General features: G+C 43.0%; 2 non-coding genes across 2 annotated transcripts; both read left to right on the plus strand.

The window, feature by feature from the left end:
* The first annotated feature begins 5,780 nt into the window (after nt 1–5,780).
* On the plus strand, nt 5,781–7,703 carry LOC139997731 (small subunit ribosomal RNA). The gene has a single exon (XR_011803072.1). It is a non-coding gene; the product is annotated as a small subunit ribosomal RNA (ribosomal RNA).
* Nucleotides 7,704–10,535: 2,832 nt separating this feature from the next.
* On the plus strand, nt 10,536–10,690 carry LOC139997730 (5.8S ribosomal RNA). The gene has a single exon (XR_011803071.1). It is a non-coding gene; the product is annotated as a 5.8S ribosomal RNA (ribosomal RNA).
* Nucleotides 10,691–10,829: the final 139 nt, after the last annotated feature.

The raw sequence follows: 10,829 nt of genomic DNA on the forward strand, positions 1-10,829 counted from the left end.
GATTTCAAGAGAAATCGAGGAACGAACGCGAAAAAGGGATTGGTTTTGGGTTGGGCTAGTTTTTTTTTCGAGCGAGCGCAGCGAGCGAGCAACGCTCGAGAGCCCGTCTGACTTTGAAAAATTTTCGTACCGAACGGTTATTTCCAGTTATTTCGCTTAAAAGCGTTGTGATGCGTATATATTTTTACATAAATGGGAATATCATGTATTCCTACGTCGGGATTAAGCGTTTATTTCGTCCCGAGAACGTTAAAAAAAAATTTTTAATCGAACCGTTTTTTCGAATTTTTTCGCTTAAAAGCGTTACAAGGTGCTAATATTTGTGCATAAATCGCTTTAGAATGACGTTTTACATCGGGATTAAGCGTTTATTTCGTCGCTGGAAAGTTATATAAAAAAAGTATGATCGCGCCCGGGACGTTGGAACTTAGTCGCATTCTCGACCGGTACGTAGGGACTTAGAAAAATTTTCGACCGAAAAGTTATTTCGAGTTATTTCGCTTAAAAGCGTTATAAGGTATGAATATTTTTATAGAAATCGTTATGGTTCGACGAATTCTAGTCGACTGTAACGATTTCGTTTTATTTTTTTAAAAAATTGCCCCCTCCGGACCGACATGACCGGGCGGTTGGCACTTCGTCGATCCCCCGGCCGGTACGTAGGGACTTAGAAAAATTCCGGTCCAAAAAGTTATTTCGAGTTATCTCGCTAAAAAGCGTTACGAGGTATGAATATTTTTATATAAATGGCAATATTATGTATTTCTACGTCGGGATTAAGCGTTTATTTCGTCCCGAGAACTTTAAAAAAATTTTTTAATCGAACCGTTTTTTCGAATTTTTTCGCTTAAAAGCGTTACAAGGTACGAATATTCTTGCATAAATCGCTTTAGAATGACGTTTTACGTCGGGATTAAGCGTTTATTTCGTCGCTGGAAAGTTATATAAAAAAAGTATGATCGCGCCCGGGACGTTGGAACTTAGTCGCATTCTCGACCGGTACGTTGGGACTTAGAAAAATTTCGGACCGAAAAGTTTTTTCGAGTTATTTCGTTAAAAAGCGTTACGAGGTATGAATATTTTTATAGAAATCGTTATGGTTCGACGAATTCTAGTCGAACGTAACGATTTCGTTTTATTTTTTTAAAAAATTGCCCCCTCCGGACCGACATGACCGGGCGGTTGGCACTTCGTCGATCCCCCGGCCGGGACGTAGGGACTTAGAAAAATTCCGGACCGAAAAGTTATTTCGAGTTATCTCGCTTAAAAGCGTTATGATGCGTATATATTTTTACATAAATAGCAATATTACGTATTTCTACGTCGGGATTAAGCGTTTATTTCGTCCCGACAACGTTAAAAAAAAATTTTTAATCGAACCGTTTTTTCGAATTTTTTCGCTTAAAAGCGTTATAAGGTGCGAATATTCTTGCATAAATCGCTTTAAAATGACGTTTTACATCGGGATTAAGCGTTTATTTCGTCCCCGAAAGGTGCCGTAAAAAATTTACGATCGCGCCCGAGACGTTGGAACTTAGTCGCATTCTCGAGCGGTACGTTGGGACTTAGAAAAATTTCGGACCGAAACGTTATTTCGAGTTATTTCGCTTAAAAGCGTTACGAGGTATGAATATTTTTATAGAAATCGTTATGGTTCGACGAATTCTAGTCGAACGTAACGATTTCGTTTTATTTTTTTAAAAAATTGCCCCCTCCGGACCGACATGACCGGGAGGTTGGCACTTCGTCGATCCCCCGGCCGGTACGTAGGGACTTAGAAAAATTTCGGACCGAAAAGTTATTTCGAGTTATCTCGCTTAAAAGCGTTACGAGGTATGAATATTTTTATATAAATGGGAATATTATGTATTTCTACGTCGGGATTAAGCGTTTATTTCGTCCCGAGAACTTTAAAAAAAATTTTTTAATCGAACCGTTTTTTCGAATTTTTTCGCTTAAAAGCGTTACAAGGTGCTAATATTTGTGCATAAATCGCTTTAAAATGACGTTTTACATCGGGATTAAGCGTTTATTTCGTCGCTGGAAAGTTATATAAAAAAAGTACGATCGCGCCCGGGACGTTGGAACTTAGTCGCATTCTCGAGCGGTACGTAGGGACTTAGAAAAATTTCGGACCGAAAAGTTTTTTCGAGTTATTTCGTTAAAAAGCGTTATGAGGTACGAATATTTTTATATAAATGGGAATGTTATTAAGTTTTACGTCGGGATTAAACGTTTATTTGGTCCCGAAAACGTTAAAAAAAAATAGTGGACCGACGCGACTCGGCCGTCGGACTTTGTCATACTCTCCACCGGTACGTAGGGACTTAGAAAAATTTTCGACCGAAAAGTTTTTTCGAGTTATTTCGCTTAAAAGTGTTATAAGGTATGAATATTTTTATATAAATCGCTATATTATTATATTTTACGTCGGGATTAAACGTTTATTTGGTCCCGAAAACGTTAAAGAAAAATAGTGGACCGACGCGACTCGGCCCGTCGGACTTGGTCATACTCTCCACCGGTACGTAGGGACTTAGAAAAATTTTCGACCGAAAAGTTTTTTCGAGTTATTTCGCTTAAAAGTGTTATAAGGTATGAATATTTTTATATAAATCGCTATATTATTATATTTTACGTCGGGATTAAACGTTTATTTGGTCCCGAAAACGTTAAAAAAAAATAGTGGACCGACGCGACTCGGCCCGTCGGACTTGGTCATACTCTCCACCGGTACGTAGGGACTTAGAAAAATTTTCGACCGAAAAGTTTTTTCGAGTTATTTCGCTTAAAAGTGTTATAAGGTATGAATATTTTTATATAAATCGCTATATTATTATATTTTACGTCGGGATTAAACGTTTATTTGGTCCCGAAAACGTTAAAAAAAAATAGTGGACCGACGCGACTCGGCCCGTCGGACTTGGTCATACTCTCCACCGGTACGTAGGGACTTAGAAAAATTTTCGACCGAAAAGTTTTTTCGAGTTATTTCGTTAAAAAGCGTTATAAGGTACGAATATTTTTATATAAATCGCTATATTATTATATTTTACGTCGGGATTAAACGTTTATTTGGTCCCGAAAACGTTAAAGAAAAATAGTGGACCGACGCGACTCGGCCCGTCGGACTTGGTCATACTCTCCACCGGTACGTAGGGACTTAGAAAAATTTTCGACCGAAAAGTTTTTTTCGAGTTATTTCGTTAAAAAGCGTTATAAGGTACGAATATTTTTATATAAATCGCTATATATTATATTTTACGTCGGGATTAAACGTTTATTTGGTCCCGAAAACGTTAAAAAAAAATAGTGGACCGACGCGACTCGGCCCGTCGGACTTGGTCATACTCTCCACCGGTACGTAGGGACTTAGAAAAATTTTCGACCGAAAAGTTTTTTCGAGTTATTTCGTTAAAAAGCGTTATGAGGTATTAATATTTTTATATAAATCGTTGTATTATTATATTTTACGTCGGGATTAAACGTTTATTTGGTCCCGAAAACGTTAAAAAAAAATTTTTTATTCGAAAGGTTTTTTTGAATTATTTCGCTTAAAAGCGTTATAAGGTGCGAATATTCTTGCATAAATCGCTTTAAAATGACGTTTTACATCGGGATTAAGCATTTATTTTCGTCGCTGAAAAGTTATATAAAAAAAGTATGATCGCGCCCGGGACGTTGGAACTTAGTCGCATTCTCGAGCGGTACGTAGGGACTTAGAAAAATTTCGGACCGAAAAGTTTTTTCGAGTTATTTCGTTATAAAGCGTTATGAGGTATGAATATTTTTATATAAATCGCTATATTATTGTATTTTACGTCGGGATTAAACGTTTATTTCGTCCGTGGAAGGTTAAAAAAAAACGGACGGATACGACCGGGCCTTTGGAACTTTGTCTCATTCTGGACCGGTACGTTGGGACTTAGAAAAATTTCGGCCGGCGGAAAAGTCGAAATACTTATTTCGAGTTATTTCGTTAAAAAGCGTTATAAGGTATAAATATTTTTGGGCGGAAACGGTTATATCTCTATTAAATACAACTGGATTAAACGTTTTTTCGAATTTTTTAAAAAATTGTGTTCGACGAACTGACACGACTGCGATATTTGTTTAATTATTTCGTTAATTACGTTGCAAGGTATATATTTTTTTGCATATTTCTCGTTGTTTCAACGTGTTCTAATCGATTAAGAACGTGGTTTTTGTCCGTATTCGTTAAAAGAGGTGGTTTACTGATGCGATTTTGAAAAAAAAAAAAAAAATTAATTTTTCGATAAAACTCGTTTAAATATTAAAATAAGCGGTGCGTTAAATATCTCGACGATAGGACGTTTTATAAGGGTACTTTATTGGAACAAAGTGGTCGAGCGTTTCAGAGACTAAGTCCGACGGTACGTTGGGACTTAGAAAAATTTCGGCCGGCGAAAAGTCCGAAAAGCTTATTTCGAGTTTATTTTTTTTTTTTCGTTAAAAAGCGTTATAAGGTATAAATATTTTTGCAGAAACGGGTTATATCTCTATTAAATACAACTGGATTAAACGTTTTTTTCGATTTTTTAAAAAATTAGTGTCCGTCGAACTGACACGACTGCGATATTTGTTTAATTTTTTCGTTAATTAACGTTGCAAGGTATATATTTTTTTGCATATTTCTCGTTGTTTTAACGTGTTCTAATCGATTAAGAACGTGGTTTTTGTCCGTATTCGTTAAAAGAGGTGGTTTACTGATGCGATTTTGAAAAAAAAAAAAAAATTAAATTTTTCGATAAAAACTCGTTTGAAATATTAAAATAAGCGGTGCGTTAAAATATCTCGACGATAGGATGTTTTCTAAGGGTAGTTTATTCGAAAAAAGTGGTCGAGCGTTTCAGAGACTAAGTCCGACGGTACGCTCTAACGGAGGTTTTACATGGTAAGCGCCCGGCCGCTGGCCCGGCCGGCGCCGACCGTCCGGCCGGCGCTTTGGTATCTATAAGAGACACGTCGAGTCGGACGGTCCGGACGGAACAGCGTCGAGCGCGTGGCTATTCTACGGCCTCGGTTGAGAATTCAGTCACCGCTCCTCGAGTCTTAGTGAACTTTTTTACTATTTCTCGACTGTTCCTTCGTTCTCGTATCGACTCTTTCTCTACACTGCTGCGCCGCGGGTCGCTGTCCTGGACGTAATGACCAAATAACGTGGCAAGGTTCCCCTTAGTCGGGAAGCTGGATCCTGTATGCTCGCACTAACTTTAAAAAAAGTTAGGGCAGTGTGCTTGTTACTAACTGAGTATCAATTCATGCTGGTTCGGCAGAGACCGTTCCAAAACTTATGTTATAGCGTACGCAGTACGTTTTAAACATACGAAAGGCTAATGGGGAGCGTACTACCTTTTAGGAAGTGCGTTCTTTCTGATTGGAGAATATCAAAAGAACGAACGAATATGTTTCTTACGAGGACGGTACGTTCAGCATGCAGTTTACGTGCTTTTTACCGCTAAGGCATATTCGTTCAACCAACAAACCATTCTTACAGAATGATCCTATGAACAGAATGATCTTAAAATATTCCACACAAACAATCAAACGAACGAAAGAAAGTAAAGAGAGAGTGGCGAAATGAGAGAGAGTAGTGGCGTTCGACGTTACAACGGGAATTAAAAGGGTGTCGTCGAACGTTCACTAAGAACGAAAAGTCTCGTCGTACGGTGTTACGGACCCACCTACGACACTCTGAGGCTATTTTAAAAAGAGAGTCTTTTGACTCTAATATATAATATATATATAAAATACAAAGTTCCCTGGTTGATCCTGCCAGTAGTCATATGCTTGTCTCAAAGATTAAGCCATGCATGTCTCAGTACATGCCGCATTAAGGTGAAACCGCGAATGGCTCATTAAATCAGTTATGGTTTCTTAGATCATACTTAAACTTACTTGGATAACTGTGGTAATTCTAGAGCTAATACATGCAAACAGATTCGTACCAGAGATGGTACGAATGCTTTTATTAGATCAAAACCAATCGGTGGCGGATGGCTCGTCCGTTCGTCCATCGTTTGTTTTGGTGACTCTGAATAACTTTGTGCTGATCGCATGGTCATCTAGCACCGGCGACGCATCTTTCAAATGTCTGCCTTATCAACTGTCGATGGTAGGTTCTGCGCCTACCATGGTTGTAACGGGTAACGGGGAATCAGGGTTCGATTCCGGAGAGGGAGCCTGAGAAACAGCTACCACATCCAAGGAAGGCAGCAGGCGCGCAAATTACCCACTCCCGGCACGGGGAGGTAGTGACGAAAAATAACGATACGGGACTCATCCGAGGCCCCGTAATCGGAATGAGTACACTTTAAATCCTTTAACGAGGACCAATTGGAGGGCAAGTCTGGTGCCAGCAGCCGCGGTAATTCCAGCTCCAATAGCGTATATTAAAGTTGTTGCGGTTAAAAAGCTCGTAGTTGAATCTGTGTGTCACAGTGTCGGTTCACCGCTCGCGGTGTTTAACTGGCATTATGTGGTACGTCCTATCGGTGGGCTTAGCTCCTCGCGGGGCGGTCCAACTAATATCCCATCGCGGTGCTCTTCACTGAGTGTCGAGGTGGGCCGATACGTTTACTTTGAACAAATTAGAGTGCTTAAAGCAGGCTACCTTCGCCTGAATACTGTGTGCATGGAATAATGGAATAGGACCTCGGTTCTATTTTGTTGGTTTTCGGAGCCCCGAGGTAATGATTAATAGGGACAGATGGGGGCATTCGTATTGCGACGTTAGAGGTGAAATTCTTGGATCGTCGCAAGACGGACAGAAGCGAAAGCATTTGCCAAAAATGTTTTCATTAATCAAGAACGAAAGTTAGAGGTTCGAAGGCGATCAGATACCGCCCTAGTTCTAACCATAAACGATGCCAGCCAGCGATCCGCCGAAGTTCCTCCGATGACTCGGCGGGCAGCTTCCGGGAAACCAAAGCTTTTGGGTTCCGGGGGAAGTATGGTTGCAAAGCTGAAACTTAAAGGAATTGACGGAAGGGCACCACCAGGAGTGGAGCCTGCGGCTTAATTTGACTCAACACGGGAAACCTCCCAGGCCCGGACACCGGAAGGATTGACAGATTGATAGCTCTTTCTTGATTCGGTGGGTGGTGGTGCATGGCCGTTCTTAGTTGGTGGAGCGATTTGTCTGGTTAATTCCGATAACGAACGAGACTCTAGCCTGCTAAATAGACGTAAATTATGGTATCTCGAAGGCCCCCGGCTTCGGTCGGCGGGTTTTTACTACCAACGTACAAACAAATCTTCTTAGAGGAACAGGCGGCTTCTAGCCGCACGAGATTGAGCAATAACAGGTCTGTGATGCCCTTAGATGTTCTGGGCCGCACGCGCGCTACACTGAAGGAATCAGCGTGTTTTCCCTGGCCGAAAGGCCCGGGTAACCCGCTGAACCTCCTTCGTGCTAGGGATTGGGGCTTGCAATTATTCCCCATGAACGAGGAATTCCCAGTAAGCGCGAGTCATAAGCTCGCGTTGATTACGTCCCTGCCCTTTGTACACACCGCCCGTCGCTACTACCGATTGAATGATTTAGTGAGGTCTTCGGACTGGTGCGCGGCCAATGTGATAAGCATTGCCGATGTTACCGGGAAGATGACCAAACTTGATCATTTAGAGGAAGTAAAAGTCGTAACAAGGTTTCCGTAGGTGAACCTGCGGAAGGATCATTAACGAAAAATACAAAAACACAAAGAATATATTTGACTTGAACACTGTATAATAAAATATATATAATATCGTCGGTAAGGAGCCGTACTCCTCCTATATCGACACAAAGTATATACGACGTATTAACAAGCTATATACTTTGACAAAAGCCAAATTTTTTACAATAAGGAGGTGGGAGACGCTCCAGTTACGAAACTATACGAAGAGTGTGGCACTCTCTCTCGATCATCGGGATGAAGAGATATACTTTTACACGAATAATTCGAGGCGCCTGCGTGAGGTCGTACACAGAAAGACCCGCCGTCTCCGAATAATATTATAACAAACGAAAAACTTAAAAATATTCTCGAGGCGCCTGCGTGAGGTCGTAAACAGAAAGACCCGCCGTCTCCGAATAATATAACACACGGAAAACTTAAAAAGATTCTCGAGGCGCTTGCGTGAGGTCGTACACAGAAAGACCCGCCGTCTCCGAATCCTATAACACGAAACCGCTACTATTAATAATAATAATAATAATAATAATAACGATATGTGAGGGAACTTGAGCTGAACACATATCGAAAAAACTAAAAGTTACAGTGGAAACCACGTGTAATGAGAAATGCGATCGAGGCGCCTGCGTGAGGTCGTACACAGAAAGACCCGCCGTCACGATCTCGTATTTCGTATTTGCATCGTGGAAATCCAACGAACGAACAATATAATATATAAACTAAAATCTCTAAAGTGCCTCGTGTCGGAGAGATCACTGCTCACACCTCTTCTATATTTCGTAGTTGCGTTGCGTAGGCCTCACCTCCTAGCAACGGGACATAAGGAAGACTGCTCTTTGGGATCGAACGAAGCGTCTATAACGAGTCGTCGACGAGAGCGAAAGAACGCGAATAGCGAGCCGCAGAAAAATAGGATACCGAATTATATATCTTCGAAGGTTCTCTTCGAAGATCCATGGATACCTATATCTGCGCGTCTCCAGCTATCTCGCGCGTCTCTCCAAACTCTCGTCGTTCCTCGAAACGTGCTTCCTACCCAAAGGGCGTTCGTTCTTCCTATGTCGTTTCGTTGTCGTTCGTTTCAACGGCGAACGATATACGATGTTCGACAAAACGAAACCACGTTGTACGTTCGTACTCGTGGATCGGGTAACCTAGAACGAAAACGCATTGCGTGGATGTTGGCCCGAAAAGATATATACCAGTGCGAGTGATGGTAAAGAGTATAACGATTCTTAACTAGACGAAGTTGGTTCGGAGGGGACCGCCGGCCGTCTCTCTATCCTCGCGAGTCTAATGCCTCGTTCCGTCGCTAGAGTTTTTCAAACTCTGCTTCTGGCTATCGGGAAGAATAGACCGCGCGCGAGGAAGAGGAACGACGACCGTGCGCGTCCCATCGATTTTTTTTATTTTTACCTGAACCACCGAAGTCGATTCAGAGGGGACCGCCGGCCGTCTCTCTATCCTCGTTGTCGTGAGTCATATGCCTCGTTCCGTCGCTAGAGTTTTTCAAACTCTGCTTCTGGCTATCGGGAAGAAACGACCGCGCGAGGAAGACGACGACGACGACCGTGCGCGTCCCATCGAATTTTTTTTTATTTTTACCTGATCGACGGAAGTTTCGTCCGGTTCGTCTCTTTTACCATCGTCTCGTCGACCCGTTCAGAGGGGACCGCCTGTCCATATCCTCGTTGTCGTGAGTCATATGCCTCGTTCCGTCGCTAGAGTTTTTCAAACTCTGCTTCTGGCTATCGGGAAGAAACGACCGCGCGAGGCCGATGGCTGCGAGTCCCATCGAATTTTTTTTAAACGCACGCACACACATACACCTGAACGGAGATGCGTTCCTTTTCGTCGCGATTTTTCGCGCTTTAGTCGTCGTTGTCGCCATCCGTTCGGAGGGGACCGCCGGCCGTCTCTCTATCCTCGTTGTCGAGAGTCTAATGCCTCGTTCCGTCGCTAGAGTTTTTCAAACTCTGCTTCTGGCTATCGGGAAGAAAAGACCGCGCGAGGAAGAGGAAGGACGACCGTGCGCGTCCCTTTCGAATTTTTTTTTATTTTTACCTGAGCGACCAAAGTGGATTCAGAGGGGACCGCCGGCCGTCTCTCTATCTTCGTTGTCGCGAGTCTAATGCCTCGTTCCGTCGCTAGAGTTTTTCAAACTCTGCTTCTGGCTATCGGGAAGAATAGACCGCGCGCGAGGAAGAGGAAGGACGACCGTGCGCGTCCCATCGATTTTTTTTATTTTTACCTGAACCACCGAAGTCGATTCAGAGGGGACCGCCGGCCGTGTCTGTATCCTCGTTGTCGAGAGTCTAATGCCTCGTTCCGTCGCTAGAGTTTTTCAAACTCTGCTTCTGGCTATCGGGAAGAAACGACCGCGCGAGGAAGACTACGACCGTGCGCGTCCCATCGATTTTTTTTACCCGAACGATGGAGATGCATATCGGCTGTTTGCTTCGAATAACTGGACGAGAGGAACGAACATATATATATATCATGGGCTAGCCACCGTGCGCTTTCTTCGCGAGATCGTGTGCTGTACAGAGGATTCAGAATCGGGTGTTATATCCCCGTCGTTTCCTGACGAACGGAGCTTCGATCTCGTTGGTTGTTATATATTATAATGCACTTTACGCCCGGTCGGCGGGCTGCGTGTGTCGTCGCGCAGTCCGTCCGATTTCGTTTTCGAACGTATTTTCGTGTCGTCAATCATATGGCGACTTCCGCGCGTTCGATTCCCGTTGGTCGGACGTTTGTCGGATATCGGCTTCTTTCGAACCGAGAATAAGAGTACAAAAACCTGAGTACACAAACAAAAATCCATGCATAAACGATTACCCTGAACGGTGGATCACTTGGCTCGTGGGTCGATGAAGAACGCAGCTAATTGCGCGTCAACGTGTGAACTGCAGGACACATGAACATCGACATTTCGAACGCACATTGCGGTCCACGGATACAATTCCTGGACCACGCCTGGCTGAGGGTTGCTCACGTAAACCTAAGACTGCTTGCGTTGCGTATCGTTGCTCTCGGTCCGTATCTCTCTGTTCTTTCTTGCCTCGTCGACAGCCCGCCGTCGTTCGTTTTATCTTTAAACGAACGTTTCTGAGTCGGAGGACGAGCGCC

The sequence above is a fragment of the Bombus fervidus genome, unplaced genomic scaffold (genome assembly GCF_041682495.2).
Source record: "Bombus fervidus isolate BK054 unplaced genomic scaffold, iyBomFerv1 scaffold0159, whole genome shotgun sequence".
Classification (NCBI taxonomy): Eukaryota; Metazoa; Arthropoda; class Insecta; order Hymenoptera; family Apidae; genus Bombus; species Bombus fervidus.